Genomic DNA, 12,382 nt, shown 5'->3' on the forward strand with positions numbered 1-12,382 from the left:
AGGTAAAAGAACTACAAAGATACAACAAAAAGACATGCAGGCTGTATCATAGCCAATTGCTCAGTAAGAAGCTCCTACTTTCCAGTTTGCTAGCAGAAGAGTGCAAAAGGTATTCGGATAACAGAAATGGTCATCTAAAATATACATATACATTTAGTAACATATTCAGCTATTTGTACCTAAGGATATAGTGCTTTTTAGATTTAGTCCCATTGTCAGAACACCAAAACCCGTTAAATTGATGGTCAACATTTTCAACAGACTGAAGTAACTTTTTATCAATGATGTGTTCAAGTGTGAAATTCCTTGCAAATGGATTTAGTGATGGCCACCAGCATAAATGACTATTAGCCATGACAACTGTTGTTACATCCAGAAGTGGTAACTCTCTAAATCAGGGGTAGTCAAACTGCGGCCCTCCAGATGTCCATGGACTACAATTCCCAGGAGCCCCCTGCCAGCATTCGCTGGCAGGGGGCTCCTGGGAATTGTAGTCCATGGACATCTGGAGGGCCGCAGTTTGACTACCCCTGCTCTAAATCTTAGCGTTTTGAGGCAGCGTAAGGCCTCTACGTGCTATTGATGGGCCTATAGGTAACTTATTAGGCCTCATTTGAAACAGGATGCTGGAAGAGATGGACGACTGCGTCTGACCCAGTAGGACATCTTATAGTCTTACTTCTATGAGCCTGACTCAGCTTGTCATTTCCCCCTAATTTCAAATTTTATTTATAATCATTTATCAAAATACAAGATTTAACCTCAGAAAGTGGCGTATTAATTGTTAAATTTACAAATAATAGCTTCCGACTGTATTTGTTGAAGAGTATATATATTTATTTTAAAATCACTACATCTGCTCAAAATTTCTAAATCCAATCTTTTCCCCTAATAATAAATCGTAACCAATAGTCATAAATCCACAATTACATGGTTTTCCGATATACTCTATCCAAATATTCCATTTTATCTTAAAAGTCTAGTATTTTTCTTTGACACAGTTTGTCAATTTTGCCATCTGGGCGAGCTCTAACATTTCTGTCAATCTAATACAGCAGGTATCTCCGTCAACTTCCAATTTTTTGCCCATACAATCCTTGTCGCTGCCGTTAAGTACCTAAATCGTATTGCCTAAGTACCTAAAACCGTATTTTTAAAACTTCTTCCTTGTCCAAAAATCCTAAAAGATGAGCTTCTGGATTTCCATGGGGTCCCGCAGCCAACAGCTTGTTATCAGCTGCAGAGCTACCATTTCCAATTGTCTTTGCCACCTTCCCAAACTTGCAGCTACCAGTTATATATTTCGAAGCAACAGTAACTAAAGCAGAGGCATCGTGAACATCAGCTGGTACATATGCTTCCTTCTTTGAAAGAGGGAAGAAAACCTCTAGATTTCCTGAACAGAAGGGCACTTACAAAAACAAAAAAGGAATAAGGCAAAGAATTCACCCACACACACATTTTATATTGCTCAAACAGCAACCACATGCAGGAAGTAGGTAGCCTACAGAAGGAAAAAAAAACATTAAGCATTTATTATTCACACAAACCTTCTCATTTCTATTTTCCAATGGCTAATTTCTATCTTCCGCTAGAAAGAAACATAAAAAATAAGACCAGCTCCTTGCAGTGCAAGGCAGTGACATGATTATCTGTAGCAAGTATATACGAATTTTGTTTTTTAATTCATGTATCGTTTTGGTTTATTTCCCACCGCTATTGGTGAACTGTCTCACGGCGGGTTACAAATATATTAAAAAATAAAACCCCACATAAAAATATTAAAAGAACAATCTCAACCCCACGCTACACAGCAATAGAGATAAAAGCCTCAATAAAAGCCTCCTCCTGTTTCCAATTTCCCCCTCCCAGTGCCTCAGAGGGAGAGTCCAGGGGTGCCTGTCAGCCCTATTATGGTAAAAAGGTAAAGGTATCCCCTGTGCAAGAACCGGGTCATGTCTGACCCTTGGGGTGATGCCCTCTTGCGTTTTCATGGCAGACTCAATACGGGGTGGTTTGCCACTGCCTTCCCCAGTCATTACTGTTTTACCCCCCAGCAAGCTGGGTACTCAATTTTACCGACCTCGGAAGGATGGAAGGCTGAGTCAACCTTGAGCTGGCTGCTGGGATCGAACTCCCAGCCTCATGGGCAGACAGCTTCAGACGGCATGTCTGCTGCCTTATCAGTCTGCGCCACAAGAGGCTCTTTTATGGTACTCGATGCTATTTAGGGTCACTCAATCTTTCATGCCCTGGCCTCAACCAAAGACTTGGCATAATAACTCCATCTCGCCGGCCCCGTGGAAGCACAAAAGCTCCTGAAGGCCCTCAGATCTTCCAGGAGCTCATTCAGGTCGGGGCCAAGACCAAAAAGGCCCTGGTCCTAGTCAGGGCCAGGAGAACCTCCCACGGGACAGGAATCATCTCTAAGAATACTGGGGAAAACAGTCTTGTGGCACTAGCATCTCATTGGCAAATATGTCTCATCTTCTGAAGGTATTTTAGTTGACACGTAATTACAAGAGATTGTGAGGTCTATACACAAATTCACAGTTAAATGGATACAAATCAGATGTAACATTTAACAAAATGTACCTAGGCCTGTCAGTCTGCAGTTTTTGTATCCTACCAATGCAATAAAGGTTAAGCATTTATTACTGAATAGCATTTATACAGAACATATCAAATACTTTCATAAAACATTTCAAGCTTAAAAACACCCAAAATGTTAAAAATGGTGACAGAACTGGGTAGGATTTAGGCGATTAGCTGATTTTATAACACTTTAAGTGAAGTGAGAACTGGCTTACGTATAAATACACACACACATTATATAATTTCTATAATCCACGTATCTCACTGAGCTATTGAGTTTATGTACTGATTTCTATTCTATAACTGATATGGATCATTTGAAGGAAGAGTGACATTGTGCTTTATTCCAGTAAAAATGTGACAGAATATATAACAAAAAAAATTGCAACACCAGCATAAAAAAAAATTCCACCTATAAAAAGGCCAAGGCCTGGAACAAAAGGAATTCAGAATGTAAGCAAGAAGAGGTCTCCACAGAGGTCACTCGGAAAAGGATAAGTATTACACTGTATGTCTGTTGCACATCTCCAGGGCTAAAAAACAAAATATAAAGCAGTACCCCATTCAGTGATCTAAGGACAGGAGGCTCTATTCCAGCGGTAGTCAAACTGCGGCCCTCCAGATGTCCACGGACTACAATTCCCACAATTCCCTACAATTCCTACAATGCTGGCAGGGGCTTGTGGGAATTGTAGTCCGTGGACATCTGGAGGGCCGCAGTTTGACTACCCCTGCTCTATTCATTTGCTTGTATATTACCTGAACAGTTCTTACAACAGCTCTGTAAGGTAGGCCTATAACATTAGTGCCATTTCGAAGACAGAATAGGGCCTCAGACAGAATAGCTTGCTTAAGGCCACAGTGAGTTTACAGCTGGGACGGGCAAGATTTGAATCAGGTTTTGTAGCTCACACTCTTAGCTAACTACGTTTAGCTGCTTTCCTTGTAAAGATTTAAGATATTTTGTGTTCCTTAGTACTTGGCCTGTAGTTACAACCAGTACTTTGTGGCCTGTTAGGCCAGATCCACAGAGTCTTTAAGCTATTCGTAAACTATACAAGAACCAGCCCATAAAGCTTCAGATACACCTTCGAGTGCACCGAAGTCATTATACAAAGAATAACTGTGAGTGTATACATGTTTGCTTTCTCTTTATCTCTGCGTCACTGAACTCAGACCTAATTCAGCCTCCAATTGTTAATCCTGGTAAAATGCCAATCCTAAAGGCCTTCCCTAAAGCAGATTCACCATAAACCTTACAAGTGAAAGATGTTTGGAGAACATTAGGATGTTTTCCTCAAGCCTACGGTTGGTGAAGGAGCCATTCCTCACTGGAATTTTTTTATCTTCTGAAAACTTTTAAAAGCCCTCCACCCAACAGTATCATTTAAGCTTCCCTGTAATATTCAGATCAACTGGTAAAGAGACAATACCTTGACCTGGGAATTGTAATTCCAGGAGTCTCCACTCCAGGCTTTCTCAACCAGGTTTTCATGAAACCCTGGGGTTTCTTGGAAGCCCTGGAAGGGTTTCCTGAATGGGTGGGAGTTAATTAATTTTAATATATTCTTTAAAATGTGAAAGGCTGCTGTACTCCAACAGGCAGTCCAATCCTAAATCTGGCATAGTATCTTCTCCTGTGTTCTCTCTGCAGAGAACAAACATTAAAAGACACCTAGTCCCAAGGAACTGAGAAAGTCAGTTTAGCGTAGTGGTTGGCAATGTGGATATCTAATCTGGCGAGCCGAGTTTGATTCCCCGCTCTGCCACATGCAGCCAGCTGGGTGACCTTGGGCTCGCCACAGCACTGAGAAAGCTGTTCTGACCGAGCAGAAATATCAGGGCTCTCTCAGCCTCACCCACCTCACAGGGTGTCTGTTGTGGGGAGAGGAAAGGCAGCTGGAAGCCACTTTGAGACTCCTCCTGGTAGAGTAAAGTGACATAAGAACCAATATTCTTCTTCGTCCTCCTCTTCTTCCTCTTCCTCCAACATAACAGCAACACAGCAGCACTACCGACACCCAATCAGTGAAACATACCACTAATCCCTCCATATTGCACTATGCATGGAAAGAGCAAACCAAAGCACACCACAAAACAGGACAAGAAAACACACAGGGCAATACAGCATCTTTCACCATACGGAGGATTGTGGCATGCTCAGTAGGAGCCATCTGCCTACCAAAATAATAGGTTTATCACAGATGAGGGTTCAAGGCCCCTTCTGCAAACACATGAACTTTTGATAAGGCAGACCCACAGAGATGAAAGCCTGGCCAATCCAAGTAGCCCTCCTAGCCCTACCACGCTTCACCCAGAAGTTGGCCACAGAGAAAGAATTGTGGTCTATGAGTTAGGAAAGAATAATGCCCAAGGAGCTTCTTGCAAACAGTGGATCAAAGACACTAGGATAACAAGATGACAACCGAACATTCACAAATGGCATTCCCGTCACCCACCTAATATCCCTGTGGAAAAAGCACTGTTGAGAGAATCAGGGGTAATGGGTCTGTGTCTCAAAATCGACTTTTTGGCAACTACCAATCACTGTGGCAGGGCAATAGGAAGAGGTAATAGGAAGACGTGTTTGGAACGAAGTTGCTTAGCACTCCCATTCAGTTCACTACCTCTTTTGCTGGCAGATCCAGCCTCAAAGGTTTTGAGATGCTCATTAAGTCCCGATTCTTCTCCCACACATTTCTGGGTCCTATTCTAGCACATCTATACTGTCAGACCGACACTTGCGTGATGTTGCACTGGTGGTTCTTATGCTGGTGCAGGAGCAACTCAGACTGTTCCAGGATAGCTTCAGGACTGTACTGTAGCTTCTGAATTCCACATGATAGCAAAACCCAGAACTGGCTGAAGGTACTCCTTGCTTCAAATAAATGGCTACATAAACTTTTTAAATACAACTTTTATTAGTAAAACGTTGTTGTAATTTATTTCTCACCACTCCCCAGAGGCTCGTGGTGGGTTAGTGTCAGATAAAAACCAAAAATCCCATTAACACCCCTGACAAAACTATAAAACACACATATACATATACCAAAACTATACAATAATAAGGCAAGATAAGATATGGCGGAAACACTGTCCCATCCCTAGTAACCCACAACAATACCTCTGGGGGGGGGGGTGCAGATGGACTCGCAAACCACCACTCCTATAGGGGGGCCATGATCTTCCTTGCCGCCCGAACTCAACCATAGACCTGGTGGAAGAGCTCCATTTTGCAGGCCCTGCGGAACGCTGTAAGCTCCCTCAGGGCCCGCAGCTCTTCCGGGAGCTCATTCCACCAAGTCGGGGCTAGGCTTGCTTCCCTGGGGCCGGGAATGACCATCAGATTAGAACCCGCAGAGCATAAGGCTCCGCAGGGGGCATAGGGCGACAGGCCTAACACAAAACTAATACAAATCTTATAATCTAGCAATCTCACAAGTTTAAACTTCCAGTACTACATCAACTACATGATCAACTTGAATTGCTTGCATTTGCCCACAGATTCTCCCATGGGTAGATTGGGACCCTTAAGCTGTAGCAGTACCGCTAGAATATTTTTAGTGGAGCATGAAAATGAAACCAGAGCTTCTTGTGGCGCAGAGTGGTAAGGCAGCAGACATGCAGTCTGAAAGCTCTGCCCATGAGGCTGGGAGTTCGATCTGCATTTATTCATGCTGCTAATTCCATCTGCTGCCCCCCCTCCCTTAAACAAAGGTTAAAGGTAAAGGTATCCCCCCAGTGCAAGCACCGGGTCATGTGTGACCCTTGGGGTGACGCCCTCTGGCGTTTTCATGGCAGATTCAATGCAGGGTGGTTTGCCACTGCCTTCCCCAGTCATTACCGTTTACCCCCCAGCAAGCTGGGTACTTATTTTACCCACCTCGGAAGGATGGAAGGCTGAGTCAACCTTGAGCCAGCTGCTGGGATCGAACTCCCAGCCTCATGGGCAGACAGCTTCAGGCAGCATTTCTGCTGCCTCACCACAAGAGGCTCTCTTGGAAGGTTATAAATGCAGACAATACATGGAGTTTCCAGCTTAGAAAGCATTTAGCTTGTGCAAATAAGAACATTTTCTGAGATCATAAGGAACAAAATTATATTTGACGTGATCAAGTATTTTCTCAAATACAACCTTAGACAACATACCAGTACAAGGGGAGGGGGAGAGGACGGGACTCTTGTGGTTTACTTTGTTTGTTTAGTGAGATGTGGCAACCAGCATTACAGGTCGGGTATAACAGAGGTGGAACAATCACCGTCAGAAGGACCCTGTACTTCCTTGAGTGGCAACGGAGCAGGGTCATGCCACAACCCTCCCCCACTGAACTACTCCCATTGGTATCTAAACATGAGCAATGGGCTCTTTAAGCTCTTCCTCCCAACAGCAACAGGAACTCTGACGGTTTTCCCTTTATGTGTGCTTTCACAACTCACTCTAGCTGGACATAATTTTGGCAAAGGAGGAAAGGGGCCAAGGCATGGATCTGATTGAGACCCTGTTCCCACTGACACTCAAGATCACAGAATCATAGAGTTGGAAGGGACCTCTAGGGTCATCTAGTCCAACCCCCAACCCCCCCCCTCCCCGCAGAATGCAGGAAATGGCCACAAGAGCACCTATGCTTAGTCCACCCACTTACAATCTGCCTAAGATGGCTGATGTTTGTTTTTTCCCCTCTGAGTGAGTGGCTAAGAACTCCACTGAAGTTCATTGTTGTTCAAACATTTTTAGTTTGAGTGGGAAGAAATTTATTTAGTTATTTATTTAGATTTCTATACCGCCCATTTCTTTGCAGAAATGGTTATGGTCTTTCAAGCTATGCCAGTGGGCAGATTTCTGGCAGCCACTGACTGACAGTGCCTTACCCTATTTTACAGTCAGTTGCACAGCCTTGCAGTTGCACAGAAGGAGCCTTGCAGCAAAAAACCCCAAACTATTACCCATTCAGCAGAAACCCAGTTTTGCCTTTCGAAACACGAAGCCAGCCCCATCTATTGCAAACAGCGGTTAGACTAAAACCAGATTGAAATGCCAGTCACATCTCTGGATCCTCACTGCCAAGGCTAAATGCTGATAATCATGGAAGCACAACAGGGAAAAAAATAAAAATAGCTAGCCCAAAAACTAATCAGTCTATATCCACAGCACTGCAAAAAGGATATAGCACTAAAAACACAACAAACTGAAGGCATATGCTCAGAAGGACGACTGAAACCAGCATTTAAGTTAACCATTGAACTATTTCAATTAATAGTTAAAAGAATGGCAACTACTCTGTACCTCTCTCACTCATACCCCCTTCCCAATCAACTCTGTTTTGTTCTTCTGACACTACCCTCTATTCGCCCAAGTATCCTCTTGTGAGTGACCCGCCCCACCCCAGTATTTTTCATACTGCCACTGTTACTTTAGAGCAGGGGTAGTCAAACTGCGGCCCTCCAGATGTCCATGGACTACAACTCCCATGAGCCCCTGCCAGCTGGCAGGGGCTCATGGGAGTTGTAGTCCATGGACATCTGGAGGGCCGCAGTTTGACTACCCCTGCTTTAGAGTCATTTCTCACCTCATCTCCTGTCACAAGAGTGGATTCTTTCAAGTTACCATCTATGTGCACAGCACTCCTTAACTACAACAAACACCAGGTCCTTATCCTGATAAGCTTACTGTCTAAAATGCACCATAAAGGATTGCCTGTTTTTCTCCAATCTTATAATCAGATAAAGGCCTACTCGACCGTTTCCTATTCACCACACACCTGTTCACTTCCGGAACACTTCCCTCCTCTTCCCCCTGACTCCCAAGGCTCTCCAAAACTTCTCCCACATACTGCCCCCTTCCCCAAGACTCCCCTCCGCACCCCCGCTGCCTTCCGTCCTCCTTTCCACTCTCTCTCCCACCTTTCTCCGGGATCCGCTCCCTCCCAGCTCTCCGGGATCCGCTCTCCCTTCACCCCGACAACCGCACCGTCAGCAGGTCCTCTGCAAGCGCTCCACACACCCTCCCCTACAGCCCCCTTTAAGGAAGCGGAGCATGAGCGTCGCCGCCGTTTGCAGACGGGGAGCCGCGATAGAGAAAGCAGCTGGTCCGAGGCCACCCAGAGAGTGACAGCCGAGGCCAGAGCCCATCGGGGTGGGGTGGGATGACTTCCTGGTGCCCCCCCCAGCTCCCATCCCACGCGTGGCTTCTTCCCACCGCCCGTCCAGTTCCTCCCGAGCTCTCGCACCCCGTCTCCTCTGCTTCTCCCACCTCCCCAAATAATTTGGCCCTGGGGGAGAGTTTCCCGGACTTCGATTCCGCTCCCTCTCCACGTCGGACCCCCCACTTCCCAGCCCCCCAACCTCCAAAGGCTTGCTTCTCCATTCCTCCGCTCTCTCCCCCTCCAGGGACTTCTTCCCTGGCCCTTTGCTGCCTGCACAAAACTCGGCCAGCCCCGACGCACCTGCGGCTCCCCCCGACCCTTACCCCGCTTCCCCATGGCCTCTGCCCCCCTTCTTACCCCACTTCCCCTAAGAGTCCTTTCCCCGCTTCCCTCGCAGCTGCCCTTCGCCTCATAGGGCGACCCTCTTTCCTGCTCCCCCCCCCAAGCTCCCCTCGCCCGTTTTGTCCCGGGTCGCCCCCCCTCCTGAATTGGGGGGAAGGGAGAGCAGCCCCCCTCCTCCTCCTCCTCCTCCTCCTGCGTGGCGACCGCCGCCAAGCGTCTCCTCACCCGCCTCGGAAAGTTCTCCAGGCCCCGAAGTCGCCTGGCCGGGCTCCGTTCCGGGGGGCCGGGCTCGGGTCCCCTCCTTGCTCCGCGCCCGCCTGCCCCGTTCGCCTGAGGTGCGGTTCCTGCTCGCCAGGCGCGGCCAAGCGCGTTCGACCGCCTCGGCGCTCGGCTCCCCAGCCTCGAGGAGAGCCTAGCGCTGGGTCGCCTCGGAGCAAAGCGGGTCGGGATAGGCGGCCGACTGCTCGGCCTGCCCGTCCGGGGAGGAAAGGGGGCGGGGCCGGCGCGGAGCGGCCCAATGGGGAGAGAGAGAGGCGCTTCCGCGTTCCCGGGGAAAGCTGGACAGTCTCCCGCGAGCTGGAAGAGACAGGCGGGTTGTGGCGTCTTTATCCGTGGGCGCGCCCGCGAGGATGTTTCTCTGAAGAGAGGCTTTATTAGGGCGCGAGGCTCCCGTTTGGTTTGCTGCGGCGGAGTCCCACAGTTCTCTCTCTGGAATTGTTCCCATAGAGAGGCTAAAGGGGTGGTCTGACGCCAGGAGGCAAAGGAAGGTGAAAACGCTCCCTTTAGAAGAAGAGTTGGTTCTTATATGCCGCTTTTCTTTACCTGAAGGAGTCTCAAAGCAGCTTACATTCACCTTTCCTCTCCCCACAACAGACACCCTGTGAGGTGGGTGAGGCTGAGAGTGCCCTGATATTACTGAAGAGTTGGTTCTTATATGCCACTTTTCTCTACCCAAAGGAGTCAAAGCGGCTTCCAATCACCTTCCCCTTCCTCTCCCCACAACAGACACCCTGTGAGGTGGGTGAGGCCGAGAGAGGCACCCTGCACTGCACTTGTAAAGAGACAGCCTTGTGGCTCCAAGTGTCGAATTATCTTATTGAGAGTCAGTCTTGTGTAGTGGTTAAGAGTGGCAGCTTCTAATCGAGAGCAGGGTCTGGTTCCCCATGCAGTGAGCTGGGTGACCTTGGGCTAGTCATAGTCCTGATAGTGCATTCCTCACAGAAGTCCTGTCAGAGCTCTCTCAGCCCCATTTATCTCACAGTAGGTTTTGTGAAACCCCAGGGTTTCTTGATGGCTCTTGAAAGGTTTTCTTGAATGGGTGGGAGTTAATTATTTTTAAATATATTTTTAAAAATTTGTCATTTATCAGGTGATAAGACCATATTTGAAGAGCCTCTTGTGGCGCAGAGTGGTAAGGCAGCGATATGCTGTCTGAATCTGTCTGCCCATGAGGTTGGGAGTTCAATCCCAGCAGCCGGCTCAAGGTTGACTCAGCCTTCCATCCTTCCGAGGTCGGTAAAATGAGTACCCAGCTTGCTGGGGGGTAAACGGTGATGACTGGGGAAGGCACTGGCAAACCACCCCGTATTGAGTCTGCCAAGAAAACGCTAGGGGGCGTCACCCCAAGGGTCAGACATGACTCGGTGCTTGCACAGGGGATACCTTTACCTTTACCTTTAAGACCATATTTAGTCGTGTTGACCCACACCTCCCCAGAAAATGGCCAATGATGGGCACGGAGTTGGGAAGGGAAGGGGCCTCAGGTGTGTGTGCACACACCTATGCTTCCCAACCATATTCTGCATGATTACACTGCTGGGGTTTCTTGAATCCTGAAGTATGTTTTTGGTTTCACAGTGGTAAAAAGGTTGAGAAAGGTTGCCTCACAGGGTGTCTGTTGTGGTAAGAGGAAGAGAAGGTAATAGTAAGCCACTTTGAGACTCCTGATAGTGAAAAGTGGGATATAAAAATGAATTCTTAAAAGCAAAGGACTGAGCAGATAGGAGTTTCTTGTGATCTTTATACATACGATCTGCTTTGGATCCATTTGTTTTTAGAGAAAACAGACATAAAATATTTTAATTAGTTCCCTAGATATTTTTTTCACAGTTCTCAGTGACCAGCAAAGGAAACCCAGGATGGAGCTATGCTAAGAAAAGCCTAATGGCTGGGCACACATTGTGCTGCCATGTGCACAGTGGTATTTGTGTTCCGTCCCTTTTTACCATGGAAATAAATTATCAGTATTAGTTTCTAAAAGCAAAAACTACAGGTTTGCATTTGGGAATACTGCTGCAGAAGAATCAAGAGTCTGAACCTGTGTCATCTCCACCTGGCTCAATGACACTATCCTTTTTGTAGATTCATGTGACCCAGTCTACACAGACCCATTGTTGGATTAATGCAATGTGCTAGGGGCTTCTTAATTCAAAATCTTCCACCCATTTTAACACATCTACATTGCCAGCCAATTTATTTTAAAATTCAATTGAAGGCCCAGACCCAAATAAGTAAAAGACTCCCTCCTTCAATATGTCCCCAGGTGCCAACAATGGTTGATAGGCTGCCACCTACTGGCTATTTCCCCCCTTACAGTGATCTGCCTGGCATCATCCAAAGCTTGTATCTTTCCACTGTAACTTTATGGAACAGGCTGTACAAATTGAGCAGAGCACCCTCATTGGAAATCTTCAGGATGTGCTGCAATACCCTTTTATTCACCACAGGCTGGCTTTATGCTCTAATAAATTCATTCATTCACCACAGGCTGTATTCATCTTTTTTTTGGGGGGGGGAGTATTTGGAATATTTGATTTGTAAAGTTTTAATTATAACTTATAAACCACTTTGGACCACAAGGAAAGGTGGGGTATAAATATTTTAATTAATACAATTTTTCCTTCCCTATCACTAGGTGGCCTGACATTCACTTACAGAGCACCTTCATAGGTTCCTTTGAGCACAGGGAATACATGAGAAACTATTATGTGTAGTTCTTAGTCTGAGGAAGAGTGCATGCATTCGAAAGCTCACACCTTGAATAAATCTTTGTTGGTCTTAAAGATGCCACTGGACTCTGATTTTGTTTTGTTGTGATGCTTCAGACCAACAGGGCTACCCACTTGAAGCTTGTCATACCATGAACAATGTAGAATGTGAATGACAGAGAGAAGACAGATTCAAGTTCTCTAATTCAGGGGTAGTCAACCTGTGGTCCTCCAGATGTGCATGGACTACAATTCCCATGAGCCCCTGCCAGCAAAACCTTTTGCTGGCAGGGGCTCTTGGGAATTGTAGTCCAT

General features: G+C 46.5%; 1 protein-coding gene across 3 annotated transcripts in view; it reads right to left on the reverse strand.

Annotated features, from left to right (window-relative positions):
- The window catches only part of TAOK3 (TAO kinase 3), a 116,546-nt gene extending 107,060 nt beyond the window's left edge, over positions 1–9,486 (reverse strand). For 2 of the 3 annotated variants that reach the window (XM_077307286.1, XM_077307281.1), the window contains exon 1: positions 9,306–9,486. The gene's annotated coding sequence lies outside the window, so the exon portion shown is untranslated. The remainder of the gene's footprint in view (positions 1–9,305) is intronic. The other variant, XM_077307284.1, reaches the window with a different exon arrangement.
- Between the last annotated feature and the right edge of the window lie 2,896 nt (positions 9,487–12,382).

This window comes from Paroedura picta, chromosome 13 (genome assembly GCF_049243985.1).
Source record: "Paroedura picta isolate Pp20150507F chromosome 13, Ppicta_v3.0, whole genome shotgun sequence".
NCBI classification, from domain to species: domain Eukaryota; kingdom Metazoa; phylum Chordata; class Lepidosauria; order Squamata; family Gekkonidae; genus Paroedura; species Paroedura picta.